Source organism: Puma concolor, chromosome D2 (genome assembly GCF_028749965.1).
Source record: "Puma concolor isolate L17-30 chromosome D2, mPumCon1.1.hap2, whole genome shotgun sequence".
Classification (NCBI taxonomy): Eukaryota; Metazoa; Chordata; class Mammalia; order Carnivora; family Felidae; genus Puma; species Puma concolor.
This window is the reverse complement of record NC_141677.1, coordinates 2,833,220-2,848,951: the sequence shown is the minus strand read 5'-3', so window position 1 is coordinate 2,848,951 and position 15,732 is coordinate 2,833,220. Positions and strand designations below refer to the sequence as shown.

General features: G+C 41.2%; 1 protein-coding gene across 12 annotated transcripts in view; it reads right to left on the bottom strand.

Moving 5' to 3' along the window:
• Window positions 1-15,732, bottom strand: part of PCDH15 (protocadherin related 15) — a 1,260,230-nt gene that overhangs the window by 908,447 nt on the left and 336,051 nt on the right. The gene's annotated exons all lie outside the window — the stretch shown is intronic.

Genomic DNA, 15,732 nt, shown 5'->3' with positions numbered 1-15,732 from the left:
GCTGGACAAAAGTATAATCCAATTATGTGGGAAATAAACAGATGTGGTTACTGTCTCCTAAAAATACACCATTTAACCTACTGAGGATCCAAGGAAGACAAATGCCTCAAAAACTTGATAATAAGCAGCCGACAAAAGTCTTGGGCAGAATAGTAATCCTAGAAATAATCTGTTTTACTATCATTATATTTTTATCCTAGTGAGATTAAGGCCTTCATAGACTGAGGTTTTATTACAGTGTCAGTCTATAGGATCTCAATACAATGAATTTATCAACTGACATTTTAATTCAAGGAATGATTCGTCAAACTGGTGACAAAACTGACCAAACCCAGCTAAGTCATATGGGATCTAGAACAGTTCATTTACCTACTGTGGGATGAGAATGAAACTATGCTATGAAAACAGTAAAAATAAAAATTCAATAGCAGCTCCTATCTGCAGGCCCGAAACATCAGCCCCGCCTCTAGTTAGATATGAGGGCAATGGTTTGCTAATGATATTTATAAAGCATCTGCATGAAGGGGAGCACTGATGGTCCAGTGCACATGGGAGAGAAAACAGCCTCCCATAGACACTGTTCATGAGAGCATCAGGGTTTAATTCAAACCAAAGGGAGTGCAAGAAAAAAAAAAAGTGTTTGGGGTGGGGGACACAAAATATTCCCACAAACAGAATTTTCCCCTAACAGAAGGCTTGGTTTTGTTAGGTGTTAGGCTTGGTTTATGATATTTTGTAGTTGTTCCCGATTTATCTTGCAGGTGGGGGAAAGTGAGGCCACTGCAGGGCATGGAGAAGAGAAGAGAGTCCAAGTTCAACACCAGAAGGAGACTGGAGGCAGGGTAAGAGACACACATATCAAGAGGAGGTTTCTAGGAAGAAAAGAAATATAAGGGAGTGGCGGAAATAAATACATTTTAAGATAATTTTGGGGACACCTGGGTGGCTCAGTTGGTTAAGCATCTGACTCTTGATTTCCACTCAGGTCATGATGTCACGGTCATGGGTTTGAACTGCATGTTGGGCTCCAGGCTGACAGTGTATATCCTGCTTGGGAATCTCTTTCTCTGCCCCCCCCCCCCGCCAAATAAACAAATAAACAACAACAAAAAGACAATTTTTAATTGTATGTTGTACAGCATATGACATACATTCTCTTGTCTATCTTTCTGTTTCAACTTAATTAAAATATCCATTCCTGGTTGACGTGCTGGATTTGTTTTGGGAGATACCATGAAGGATGACTTGGGTTGGTTGCCGTGGAAACAGACTTCACCACAGCTGTTTGCATGTAATTGTTTCAGAATTAGCCCCTGTGAGTTGTCTCACCTTGATGCGACTGTTGGAAATCTTTATGTAACACCTTCGACCTCATCAGCACACCACCGTGGACTTGTCACTGGGTGCTGGTTGCTCAGCTCGGGTGGGTGTCAGTGTGGTCCTGGTCACAGCAGCTCTCTTCAGTGGAAGGCAGTTTCTAAACTGGGACTCCAGTCAAGAGACATCAGCGGTCAAGGCTGCTGACAGTCTAGCAGAATGAAAGTGTGATCTTGTTGATGGTTTCTTTTGCTGTGAAGAAGTTTTAAGTTTGATGTGGTTCTACTCGTTGATTGTTTACTTGCTGTTTGAGCATTTGCTGTCATATCCAAAAAAATCATTACCAAGACGAATGTCAAGGACTGTCTTCCATGTGTTTTCTTCCAGGTATTTTATGGTATCTGGTCCCATGTTTAAGTCTTTGATCCATATAGACTTAATATTCATGAATGGTGTAAGAAAGGGGTGCAATTTCATTTTTCTGTATGGGGTTATCCAGTTTTTTAAAACCATTTGTTGAAGAGACTATCCTTTATCCATTGGGCATTCTTGTCTCCCTTGTCAAATATTAGTTGACCATACACGCAAGTGGTTTAATTCCGGGCTCTGTCTTCTGTTCCATTGGTCTGTGTGTCTATTAAACAATCTGTCTATCAATGGATGAATGGATAAAGAAGATATGGGGGTGTGTCCACGTTTGTGTGTGTGTGTGTGTGTATAAAATTAAATATTCAGCCGTGAGAAAGAAGGAATTCTTGTCATTTGTGACAACATGAATGGACTTTGAGGTCATTATGCTAAGTGAAATAAGTCAAACAGAGAAATACAAATTTACACGATACCACTTATATGATGAATATAAAAAATATCTGAACTTGTGAAAACAGAGAGTAGAGTGGTAATTAGCAGGGGCTGAGGGATTGGGGCATAGGAGAGATGTTGGTTAAGGGTGTGAACTTACAGCTAGTAGATAAATAAGGGCTGGAGATCTAATATACACTACAGTGATCATAGACGACAGTATTGTATTATGAGAATCTAACTCACTAAGCGACTGCACCTTAAGTATTCCTATCACACACAAAAAAAGAAACAATTATGTGGCATGAAAGAGGTATTAGATAATACTATAAGGCAATCATACTGCAATGTATAAATGTATCAACACAATATTTCCTGCACCTTAAACTTACACAGTGTTATGTGTCAAATATATTTCAATGAAAATAAAGAGCAATCTTGGAGGTATCCATTACAAAAGTGGAGCACATCTTCAAGGAAGGGTTAGAGCAAGAGCCACGACGACCTATACGAGGGTCGCTCCCTCTGGGCTAGAGGAGGATTCCAAGGATATAAGGAGCTGTCCTCACCATCAGCAGACGTGGAGAAAGTGACATGGACTCAGAGAGGCCTCAAGTTGCTTCACTGACAGCATCCAGCCAGTTTAAGTCCACTCCCCATCTGGCCGTTGCAAGGGGCTCTTTTCCCTCTATTATTCTCATTTCCACATAAACTTTCATTCCATTTCTAATTTGAAATGATTTCTGAAACTCTCCTGTGCACTTATTTGAAGAATAATTGAAAAGGGGAAAAATGAAGAAAAAAAAAGGATTTATTTTTGCCAACAGAAAATACAGGCGATTTATAGCAAGCATGGAATGAGGACCCCTTAAGAGTTTTCCAAAGTATGTCAGCTAGTAGCATGGGGTTTTAGAGGTTTTCTTTACTGCAATCAGTCCTGCTGGAAATAAGGAGTCAGTTCAGGAGATCAGTAGAGTACAGCTAGCAAAAGAATGAGTCCTGAGAAGAGTTATTAACTGTGTGCATACTGTGTGCAGAAGCAATCAGAAGATACCGGCCAAGACATGGGAAATAAGGAAGGAGTCATTAGCAACACCTTAATTGCTAGGTCCAAGATGTGTGTTCCCTTCCCCAGACTTTGCAACCAGCTACTGACACTGGACAAAATAAATAATAATAAATAATAAAAAAAAAACTTATTGCTAACACAAGTGCCACGTATTTGCATGTGTCCATTCAGCCTGAGGATTTACCCTCAGGGTGATTTATTGATGAATTCCCTTGCTTTTACTTGCCTGAATTTCTAGGGTAGAGGGATGGATGTTTTGTTTGTTTGTTTGTCTGTTTGTTGCAGATTCCCTATTTGTACTACACCAGCCAACTATTTTGAGGATACTGTGGCACTACTAAATGCCATTCACAAACTCATCAATACTTGCAGGGAGGTGAGCAGCTATTATCTCCCTGGGTAAGTATCATTAAGTATTTTCCGCTCTCTGAAAGCACAATGGACTGAGGGAAGCTCAAAGTATCGAGAAGCTTCCGTTCTCGTCACTTCTGTAGACGTTGTGAGGTCAGGTTTTTGTTTACACATTTACTTCTGGTTGGAATAACACATAATCCTCCTTAAAATGAGGCTCTATCTAGGGCCATTGATTATTTCAGGTTTCATTAAATATAATTCTAAAATAAATGCTCCTGCATATTTCTCTATATGGGTGAGAATGAATTCCACGTTAATTATTGAAAATAGCTGAAAAGCCCTTGATAATCAAGGAACAAATGTAGAGTCAGAGTATAGGAAGAGGTCAAAGATGCTATCGTCTGGATCACATTAGGTTGAGACGTCAGGATGAAAAGCTGCATGTAAAGGGCTGTTCATTGTCAGTGACAGGGGTACTGCCCAGGGTAGACGGGTTTCACCTCCCTCTTGCCCCCAGTGTCCCCATTGGTTTTACGGGACTAGAGGGTGCTGGCATGAGACGACACTTCTCCCCCCACCCATTTACAACTTCTAATTCAGGAAGGACTGAGGATTCTGATGCTCTTTGAAGCAGAACTATGATAACAAAATAGATGTCACTGAAGGTTTGTAAGAACAGACTTAGGAACGGATCACCACATTCTCCAGCCAAAAGCTGCTGGTGACGAAATACGGAGCCTGGTCTGGTGAGCCGAACTCCAGGAGAATAAAGCCACGTCCATTGTAATCTCAACTCCACCATGGTTGGTAGCGGCCAGGTCCGAAATTCAGTCATAAACATATGCAAATTTAACTGTAGATGACAATTTTTTGGTTATGTTTTTCTCATTTCTTCCACTTTCTGTTGATAAGGGCACCCTGACTCTCCTCTGCTACGTAATGCTCTGGCTGGAATGTAAATCAAGAGGCCTGCCCTCACTTAGCCCAAAGTAGGATACAACAGAGAATTAGCAGAGCTCAAGGAGATCCTGCTCTTATTTCTGGTAATCTGAATTCTGAATGGACTTTGTTCATTGGTCAACGCTGTCAATGTGACTCTGCTGTTTAGACCCTGGAGGACTTACTACAGCATTACATGCCGGGTTCATTCTGAAGCCTTCTTCTCTTCCTTTCTGTGGGTTAATAGCCTCAGACGAGTTCCTTCTGGAGCTGACAGGCTAGTCAGTGTTGGTTTCTGTTGGTGCAACCAAAAAATCCTAACTCATAGAGCATATCTGGTGTATGAAAAAGATTTGCACTGATTCTTATAAAAAGCACTGGAGAAATACTAAATTATTTAGTCCTTTACTGTGTTTTGCTTGATCTCAACACCAAATGCACAATTTCCTGACAGTAGTTCTCAAATATGCTCGCCGTCACCCGTGTGAGAGAAGGAAGTCCTCAGTTCAAGGCGCTAGACATTTGTTCTAGGGAGGCAGTTGGTCATTTCTGGGCAAGACTGGGAAAGGGAAGAAAGCCCTTTCCACAAAGAGAACATACTTCAGATAGAAATGTCAGTCAGTGGTTACAGCTTGACCATATCGGAGAGTTATCAATCTGAGCCCTCATGTAAATATAGAAATTTCTGAGACATGGTGAGCTACCATGGACTGTAGGTCCACTAATGCAAAACCTGTAAGGCTTGAAGAACCAGAGAACTGTTTGGCCTCAAAAGGAGATGTGACACCAAAAATATCTCCTTTGAGGATGGGTGCTTTTTTTGTGTGGGTTATTCTTTATATTCTTTGCTAACAAACTGTGTGAGATTTTACTGCATAATCCGCATAATCTGACAAAGGTGAGCTGTTCTCATAACTCAGATATTCTTAGAAACATTTTAAGGAAAGAAAACCTCAGTAGAAGTTTGAAACTAATAGACTTGTAGCCAAGGAGATGGGCTTGAGGCATGAGGATCTGAGATGTGAATAAAAATGTGGTCCTTTCCATACTGTAGTTACTGTGAATAATGCTGCAAGGGACGTGGGGGGCCTAGCATCTCTTCATGCCCGTCATGGGTGAATGAATAATGATGGAATGCTTCTTCCCTCATGAAAAAGAAGGAAACCCTGCTGTTTGTGACAACTTGGATGAATCTTGAGGGCATTATGCTAAGTGAAGTAAGTCAGGCAGAGAAAGCCAGATACCGTATGATCTCACTCGGAATCTAAAAAACGCTAAACTCAGACCAACAGACACCAGTCAAAAGTTACCAACTTCTAATAATAAGATTAACAAGTTCTGGGGAATCTAACAGGCAGCAAGGCGATTCTAGCTAATAATAATGCATTCTTTGCGTGAAAGTTGTTAAGAGAGTAAAACTTACATGTTCTCACCACAAAAAAGAACCAGTAATTATGTGACGGGATGGAGGTGTATTAGCTGTGGTGCTAATCGCATCGCAATATATCAATGCATCAAATCAACACACTGTACCCCTTAGACTTACACAATGTCATATATAAACTGTATCTCGATAAAGCTGGACATAGGTGGCCTCTTTTGTATTCATCACATCATAAGTCATTTGCAAAAAAAAAAATTCCGGAATGGAAATTTTGTCTTCTAACAAATGAGAGCCAAGTGTTTTGGAGACATTGGTAGCTGATTAATCACAGTGGCACTGACAGACAGAGACCCTTGACTGGCAACAAAAGTCAAAGCCAGTACCACAAAATGGAAAACACCTCAGTAAAAAAGAGCGTTGCCATAACGTCCCCAAAATAGAAATACAGAAGGAGAGAACTCAATGCTCATTATCTGTGTAAAGGGTAATGGCAGCTGCAGTACAGAAAAGTCACCTCAGATCCTACTCCCTCTCTCACTTCTAACTGAGCCTCTTTTAAAATAAATGTCATCAGGGGCGCCTGGGTGGCGCAGTCGGTTAAGCGTCCGACTTCAGCCAGGTCACGATCTCGCGGTCCGTGAGTTCGAGCCCCGCGTCGGGCTCTGGGCTGATGGCTCAGAGCCTGGAGCCTGCTGCCGATTCTGTGTCTCCCTCTCTCTCTGCCCCTCCCCCCTTCATGCTCTGTCTCTCTCTGTCCCAAAAATAAATAAACGTTGAAAAAAAAAATTAAAAAAAAAAATAAAATAAATGTCATCAGTAGTTTACAGCACAATATATTTGGGACCTAGGCCATATGGGAAATGTGAAACGTATGTTACACGACATGCACATGTCTCACAAAAAATAACACATCTAAGATGTCAACTATAGGAAGGAACTATGTTTCTCCGAGTATGATTTACCCTTTTCATATTTCAATGCCTTTGTGACAATGATAGATGCATTTTCAAAATGCATTTACGTTTAGTGTAACTTTATTTCTGTGTGTAATGATATTATTATTAAGATGAGGCTGTATTTTACAACTAAAGAAAAGTTATTCACTGAAATGAAGTAATCCTTACGGAACAGTCACACTAATATATTTTTCCAGTATGTGTACTATGAATCCTTGGGCCCAGAAGATACTTCTAAACAAAAATTGTCATCTTTTTTCAAGTACACTTTATTTTTTTTTTCTATATTTGAACTATGGGATATTAGTTCTCTAAATGTTTATCCTTCCCACTGGATTTAAATGTTGTAGCTCACTATCTTTTCCATCTGCTTCCTCTGGACACATCCTTTCTTCTGGAAGGAAGACAGTGCTTTGAAAGAGTATTACCCATATGTAGAAGTGTTTCAAACACAAGGTTCCTTTTTACAATTACCTCAACAGCTGGTGTTGTGTGTTTACATTTAGGCAGAAGAAACCTTACCAAGACATACTGTGCAGCTTCAAGAAATTTAGATTTATCACAGGGTAGGCAAAACACACTGGCAAATAATTCAAATAAGCCTGTACGTCTCAGAGATAAGGGGGTTCTACACAAGAAAATGTAATCTTTAATCGACAAAGTTATGGAACCAATCTACAAAACAGAATTGACCAGGGGCACCTGGGTGGCTCTGTCAGTTGGGTATCCGAATTCAGCTCAGGTCATGATCTCGTGGTTCGTGAGTTTGAGCCCCATGTTGGGCTCTGTGCTGACAGCTCAGAGTCTGGAGCCTGATTTGGATTAGGTGTCTCCCTTGCTCTCTGTCCCTCCCTTGCTCATGCTCTGTCTCTCTCTCTCTCAAAAATAAATGAACATTAAAAAATTAAAAAAAAAAAAACAGAATTGACCAGTCTTTGGAACTAATATGTATAAAACAGATAATTGAGTCACCTGCTTTGAAAAGAAATTAACACTCACTCAATAGTAGCAATTATACAATCAGTGGAGGGTGGGTTTTGAAATGCCAGATGACTCCATGGTCTGGCATTACCACCCTGGGAAAAAACATGGGCCGTGTAGCAGACGTACCTGGGTTCTAATCCTGATTCTACAATTTACCATCGATGCATTTCACTTTCTTAAACTTTGTGAGCTTCAGTTTCTACATCTTTAAATTAGGCTGGAAATGTCTACATAAGCCTTTTGTGAAATGTTAGCTCCAGAGGATCACCACTGTTTCCCCATCAACTAGCAAAGAACATCATTCAATTAATATATTTCAAACAGGGTAAGATGAAAAAATACTAAGCCATCAAATCTCCTGTTTGCAGTAGTTGCAGAGGAATTTACCAACACTAGTAGCAAAGAGGTGGGCATCTCCCCCTTGGCCTCGTGCTTCCTGCCGAGCCTTCCTGGTGTTCTAGAGGCTCAGCTGGCCCAGCAGAGCAACAGGCTGGCTCCCCAGTGCAGGCAGAGAGGGCTCCCCAGTCTCGTGGAAAGCCAACAGTCTACTCTAGGAACATGCCTCAGGCGCCCAGCTCCCTGGAAGGTCTCCATTTTCCTCTGGGGACAAAGATCTCATTCTCTCAATTTTAATTTGTTCCAAGAGCGTCCCATGCTGCACGCCACAATTACAGCTCTCGGTGATCCCCTTTCAGACCCACACTCGGCCATCCCGCCAGCACAAGCAGCCTCAGCAGACCCAGAATAAAATGAGTGCCAAATCTATGAACTCAGATCCATGCTGTCCCTGGGATTATGCAGAGAAGACAGTAAAATGAATGTGCAAATGCAGGGGAACATACGGAATTTACAACACTGGCCTCGGTTGCACTGTACCTACCCCAAAATGTAACCCTTCCCTGGCACATTTCTAACTAAATATATACAGTCAATAACCTCATTGTTTGCTTTTTAATATGATATGGGGTGCTTGGGTGGCTCAGCCCATTAAGCTCTGACTCTTGATTTTGACTCAGGTTGTGATCTCACAGTTCACTGGATTGGCCCCTACATGGGGCTCTGTGCTGAGCGTGGAGCCTGCCTGGGATTTTCTCTCTCCCTCTGTCTGTTTCTCCCCCACTTGTGCACTCGCGTTCTCTCTCTCTCTCTCTCTCTCTCTCTCTCTCAAATAAATAAACTTTAAAAACACATGATATACACAGGTACATGTGTGCATATGTTCCAGGAGAAACAGAGTGGCATTCTCCTGGGAGTTACAGCAAAATGCCCAGGTGTGATACACAGATGCTCTATTTGGCTGGGAGTAGGACACATTTCCTGTGTTGGGCAATCACTGAGCTTCAGATTCACCATGCTTGCTCCGGTGTCCACACATAGAACAGTTGGATGGGATAGCACCAATCGAACTATATGAATTAGAAAGGAGGCAGGAGACTTCTGTCTGCCAGGAAAAAGGGGGGAGTTATTACCAGAAGGAGAAAATGGATAGGAGGCCAAAAGCAGTAGATATTTACATGTAAACCTGTATAATCATATACCAGAGTATGTTACTGACTTTTACTTCCTTTATACCCATACATGATGCTGGTTTGGGCCGCGAACAATTAGAAGCTGATAACAGGTGAAAGGATTAAGTTTTTACATGAAATATTATGTTATTTTTTTCCCTCTGACCCCCCATCTCCCTTGAGCTCATGCTAAACTCACCTGTGGTTTCCACCTGTTGCATGAGCCAGTCAACCTTCCCTAAGCCTTGAGATAACACTAAGAAAAGAAGTGTGTCTGCATTTTAGAACAGAGGAAGCCTTCAGCTACACAGATGTGACCAAACATCAGGTCAGAGGAAGGCACAGACAAGGAAAAAAAAAAGTAGGAAAGACAATATAAACCTAGATCCACTCTATAAAAATGTCTTTCCTACTTATTCCCCTTGAAAAATAATTGGCTATTCTACAATGTTCACTGCTCGGGAAAATAACTGTTCGATCTTCCCTAACCATAGGAACCCCTGCAACGCCTCCCTCCTTTTCACTCTGCCTGTGCCCCTCGCTCGGAATTAATTCTTGAATAAAAGTGTGTTTCTCTCCTTCAAGCCCCTTCCCCTTCCCTACCTTCATCTTCTATCCCCTTAATAATGTCCCAGATGGGGGATGCCTCATAAGCCTTCCTGAGAGCCTGCGTGAGGGAAGCCCTGCAGGATTACTACCTGGATGCCCATGACAGGTATAAATGGGCCCCTGTTGGTCTGAAGGAACATTCCTGATGTGCTGGTCCCCCAACATCCTTTACCAGTCAAGGCAGAAACTCACAATTCCTCCGTGTGGTCAGCTTAAATCAATATAAAGGCACACAGCTGCTCATCTTTAAGCCCCTCCAATCCAGCCCTTGTAACCTCAGGCTGAGGCAAGAAAAAGGGGAAAAAAAAGTGCATTGTTCTCTGGAGAAAAATGCAGGCATCAGGGATGACAGCTACCTGCATCTATCTCTTCAGAGACAGAAATTAGAAAATACATCCTACCCTTAACTCTCCACCCCCCCCCATTTCTATTTCTCCTTTTTCCCTTAAGTGGAAACAGTAGATGTTTCCTTCCTGTGGTTGGGGCCCTAGGAACAGCTGAGCTGGAAACAGGATGAGGACAGAAGGACTCCTGGAGTCCCCCATGTGAACTTAAACACCTGGAAACTTAACACCTACCATACCCTCCTTCCAATTCCTCTCCTGAGGAGAAGAAAGAGTCCTGTGTGGTCTGCCCATATTCTAGACTTAAATCACCACCACCAACAGGCAATAGCCTTAGTTTCCTTACCACTTATCTCCTAGGACCTAGAAATCAACTTCCCACTCTGTTCCAGAATCTACAGGCAGAGTCATGAGTGATGAGTCATGAATGATTTCCCTAATTTTCCTTGCTGGAATTGGATCTCATGCCATCACCCTCCCCATGGCGTCCAGCTCCTGATGCCTGCTCTAGAGTACCACAGGGCCACCTCACCCCCAATTCCTAATCTACTACTTGTGGCCATTCAGGCCATGATGCTTCTCCTTGAGCCAAGACCCTGAATGCTACTCCTTGGCAGTCACTGGGGTCCTTCCATTCACAGAGAGATTTCGCAGACCATCCACATGACTCCCAAGTATGAACCACCTTTCAATTACCTGCTTCCTCGCTCAACTATTGGAAGTGCTATATAAGTCCCCGAAACAATTTTCTAATAATCTTTTAACAGGAATATTTGGAGATAATTAGCAGATGTATGTAGGTATGTATGTGTATACATATGTATACATACATCTACATTACATATATGTGTGTGTGTGTGTGTGTATATATATATATATATATATATATATATATATATATATATATATTACGCTGCCCAAATGGATCCTATTGTTTACCTTTCCCTGCATCCTCTCACTTTGTCAGGGAACTCAGCAGGTAACTTTGCCAACATTGACTCTGAGTTCAGCCTGTGACTTGTTTTAATAGATGGAAAGCCTATAAAGCACTTGGGCATTTGAGCCTGCCCTATCTTTTGTGCCTTTTTCATGGGCATGCTACCACGCCATGATAGACTAGAGTATTAGAGACTTGGGAAGCACAGCCAAGTGGCCCCAGTGTTCTCGACCAAGGTCAGTCGAGATCAGCCGACAAGCAGCCAGCACTTAGCTGAGACTGAGCCCAGGTGACAAGGCAGAGCTGTCGTTTTCAGTTTTCTGGGTACATGAGCAATGACTGCCAGTGTTGAGGTCATTTGTTACACAGCATTAATTTAGCAATAGGTGATTGATACATGAGTTCTATGCTGATTTTTAATATGTGATCACTCGTCCCATCTCAGTGTCCACGTCCCTTAAAATGGCAACTTATTATCATGCCAGAATCTCCAAACATTTGTTGAAAACAGAAAGAACCAACTATTGAGTGCAATTATCTATCCAATCACATTAATACACATAAACAGGAAAATGATAGTATAATGATTAAATACATAAAGACAAAGTAATTGTAACTGAAACCAGGACCTACAAGTTTGTATGTATTACACTAAATATTATTGAGGGTAAACAAATCAAATGAGAAGTCTATTTTCTCTTCAATATATTCATATGATGATGCTAATAATCAAAGTGCCAACAGATACTGTAAAATAATAATTGACCAAAATGAATACAGATATCTCCATTTGCATAAAGGTATATGTTATTCATACTTTGTTTTTTCATGTCCACAGAAAAATTCTTAGTAGGATGTACTGAAAACTAGTTTTCCCTCTGAGAATTTTCACCAGCCAAGAGTGATCTGGGCTTGGTGAATTTCGTATAGGTAAAGGAATAAAACAGTAAGAAATTTAGATCATACTCTTCTCATTCAAATGGACTGTCCATGTTTTTGTGGGTTAAAGAAGATTAAACTAGTCAGCTAGAATCCTCTGGAGATTTGAAAAAAAGTATATGCATTTGTAAATATCACTATAATTCTTTTCAACGAGGATCCTTTTGTAAGTATCACTGCACAACAAGAACACATTGCCTCGGAATTCACATCTGTTCAATATCTATAAGCTATCAAAACAATAAATACCCCAAACTTTTCCAATGATTTATACTGAACTTCTTCTTTTCTTTAAATTTTTTTTAATGTTTATTTATTTTTGAGAGAGAGAGAGAGAGAGAATGAGCGCACAAGTAAGGGAAGGGTAGAGAGAGATACAGACACAGAATCTGAAGCAGGCTCCAGGCTCCAAGCTGTCAGCCCAGAGCCTGATGCAGGGTATGGACCCATGAACCGTAAGATCATGAGCTGAGCTGAAGTTGGACATTTAACTAACTGAGCCACCCAGGCACCCCACTGAACTTCTTAAACATCCGTTTATGTGTCTTTTTAATTCAGTAAGACCCAAACAAATATACTTTTAATATTGATTTGTATTAGCCCCAACTACTAATGTGGTATTACATCCAACTTTAATTGAATATAAAACACAATTTGTCCATACATTCATTCAACGAACACACTGCATGCCACACGTAGGACGTAATCTGCTCTTCTCCTTCTCCAAGTGCATGGGCATAAAGACAATGACTGCCTTCTGGGGTCAGAGACAGGACTGTGTCACCATCTCTGCCACTCACTGTTTGCAGATTATAAAACATATGAAGCAAACTGGCAACTTGGTGAGAACATGACCTCCACCTCTCATGAGTGTATCAGTGTTAGTGGGTATTTTAAGGAGATCACATCATTTGGGAAGTCCACCGCTAAATCCCCAAATGTAGCTTGTGAACGAATCGCACAGGACATGTATCATCACCAAGAACAGGCACCTGATTGTGACACTGATTCACTATCTGCCACTAGTTCAAATAAGAGCTTCTGTAAAAATATCTTCCATAATAGAACTCAAAAGCCAAAATTAAAAAAACAAATAATCTCAACAATATTTTCCAGGACTTCAGACAATTCAAATTTCAAATGTCTTTAATAATGCTGTTTATAGAAATCAAAGATACAAGGTATAGATTAGTCATAAGGAAGAGCTGTCTTGAAAATCTGATTTATTCATTTAATAAACCTTTGTTGGCACCATATAGGTCACTGCTGTTGGGAATATAAATATGAGAAATATAAATATAGTAGCAGAATTTCTAATGAGGAGGATGTTTTCTAGAATATGATGAGTTATAAGTTCCTGAATGTATGTCGATACAAAGAAATGGGAAACCAGACTTGGCTAGCATTTATTCTGTACTGTGTGCCTTTGGCATTTTCTTCCCCTCAGTAAGTATCTCTTACTAAGGAAACAATTACTGTTTTAACACAATGAGGATAAAACCAAACACGGAATAGCAGGACCTGGTATCATCCTATCACTACACTTGTTCTGCTACAGCTTGTATCCATAAAAGTACCTTTCCTACCTCCTTCCAAGGTTAACTACATAAAGATATTTATATGACCTTGTAGTATCACTCAAGTTGTGTTTTCTAGATTTTGCTAGTCTAGCCTAGAAGAATAACATCCAAAACTTGTCCCTTAAAGTCTCTGATTTTGAATATCTTACTTTCAATATTTTTTAAAAGCTTATTTATTTATTTTGAGAGAGAAAGCATGAGCAGGGGAGGAGCAGAGAGAAGGAAAGAGAGAATCCCAAGCAGGCTCTGTGCTGTCATCACAGATCCTGATGCAGGGCTCGAACTCATGAACCATGAGGTCATGACCTGAGCAGAAACCAAGAGTCATAAGCTTAACTGACTGAGCCACCTAGGGGCCCCAAATATCTTACCTTCAGACAGAACGTCAATTTGACATAAAAAGTAATACATGATCTCCCTTTTAAAGTGAACCACATCATATTGTTTAATTGAATCTCTTATTTAAAAAAATTAAAAATCTAAAAATTTGCAGACAAAACATGCTAAAAGCAGTTTAAGAATTATATTCCACGGTTTAAAAGTTTTCAGAAAATATTCTAAATCAAGATGCAAAGAAAAAGAAAAAAAAAAACCCTTGTCACATGAATCCAAGTGATGAAGCATCACAACCTATAACACAGTTCTGAACATGTGCTATCTGTGGCTGCCATACAGATACATACATATGAAATAGGGCACAGTCCTTCCCTTAAAAAGTATATATATTTGAATTTTTGCATTAGACCTTTTAGAGAACATGTCTAAGGATTCACATATCATTATGTGATAGTCGATGTGAGTGCTAAAAGACTAAATTTGGTTCAGTGTAAGAAGCTATTAAAATGTTTACCACTTCAGTTACTTTCAAGTGCTCTCTTTTGCAAACCCAGGCACACTCCAGCTCTATTATCTAGGAGTGATACTGCTCCGGGAACCCGGGAGGAGAGCCTTGGACATAGAAGGAGCCAGTCTATGTTTTTTTTTTGTCTTCCCTGCACAGGGCTGATGAACCAATTCATATAAATCAGAGCCAAACGGACCCGAAACTGATCCCAAATCACCATAAAAAATATAATAATAAAAAGCCAGAAATATTGCGAGAATTACCAAAATGTGACACACGAAGTGGGCCAGTGCTGCTGGGAAAAAAAAATGGTACAGATAGACTCGCTTGATGCACAGCCATCATAAACCTTCAATCTGTGAAAAACACAGTACATACAAAGCGCAGTGAAGTGAAGCACAATGAATTAAGGTGCACACAATGTAGAGGAAATAGAGGCAGGGAGAGGGCAAGGAGCAGCGTGGGAGGGGGAAGGGAGACAAGCTGGGAAGTTGGGTATCTCATGGGGACCTTGGGGGAGGAGGGAGGAGGGTTTGGTTGTCACTGAACTGACAGGAAACCTGTGACATTGGATGAAAAAAGAGCAGAAAGGCGAGGGAGCATCTCAAAGCTGGCGCACAGGTTTGGAGCTGGTTGATGCGATGCTGGGTGTTGTCAGTCCCCGAAATAAGAATACAGCGAAGGGGAGCGGTGGGCGAGCTGGGGAGAGCTCACAAACCTGGCTCACTCTCGGTGAGCCCGAGATACCCATGCCACATCCAAGACGCGGTGGGTTTCGCAGTGTCGAGCCTTGGAATGAAGCTGGGAGATGCAGGAGGTGTGACCTTAGCAACCACCTGAAGCTGTGGACCACTGAGGACGTTAAGGGTGGATGGGGTAGATGGGAACCAATGGGAACGAAGGGAGAGGATGAAAGTAGGGAAGCAGAGATGAGCACGTGAACATTGAGACACACACAGTGGAAAAGCTGCCTGAAAACTGACCCGAAGAATACGATTAAGAAAACAAACTACAGGAACAATAAATCAAAAGAAAAATGTGTACCATGAATAGTAAGAGACGAGAGAGGTTCAGAGATCAAGGAGCAGCTAGGATACTGAATTGTGCAGTCCCCTGAAGGCAGCAGGTGGTACAGGGAAGGGGGAGACAAGCTGGTATTGGGGATTC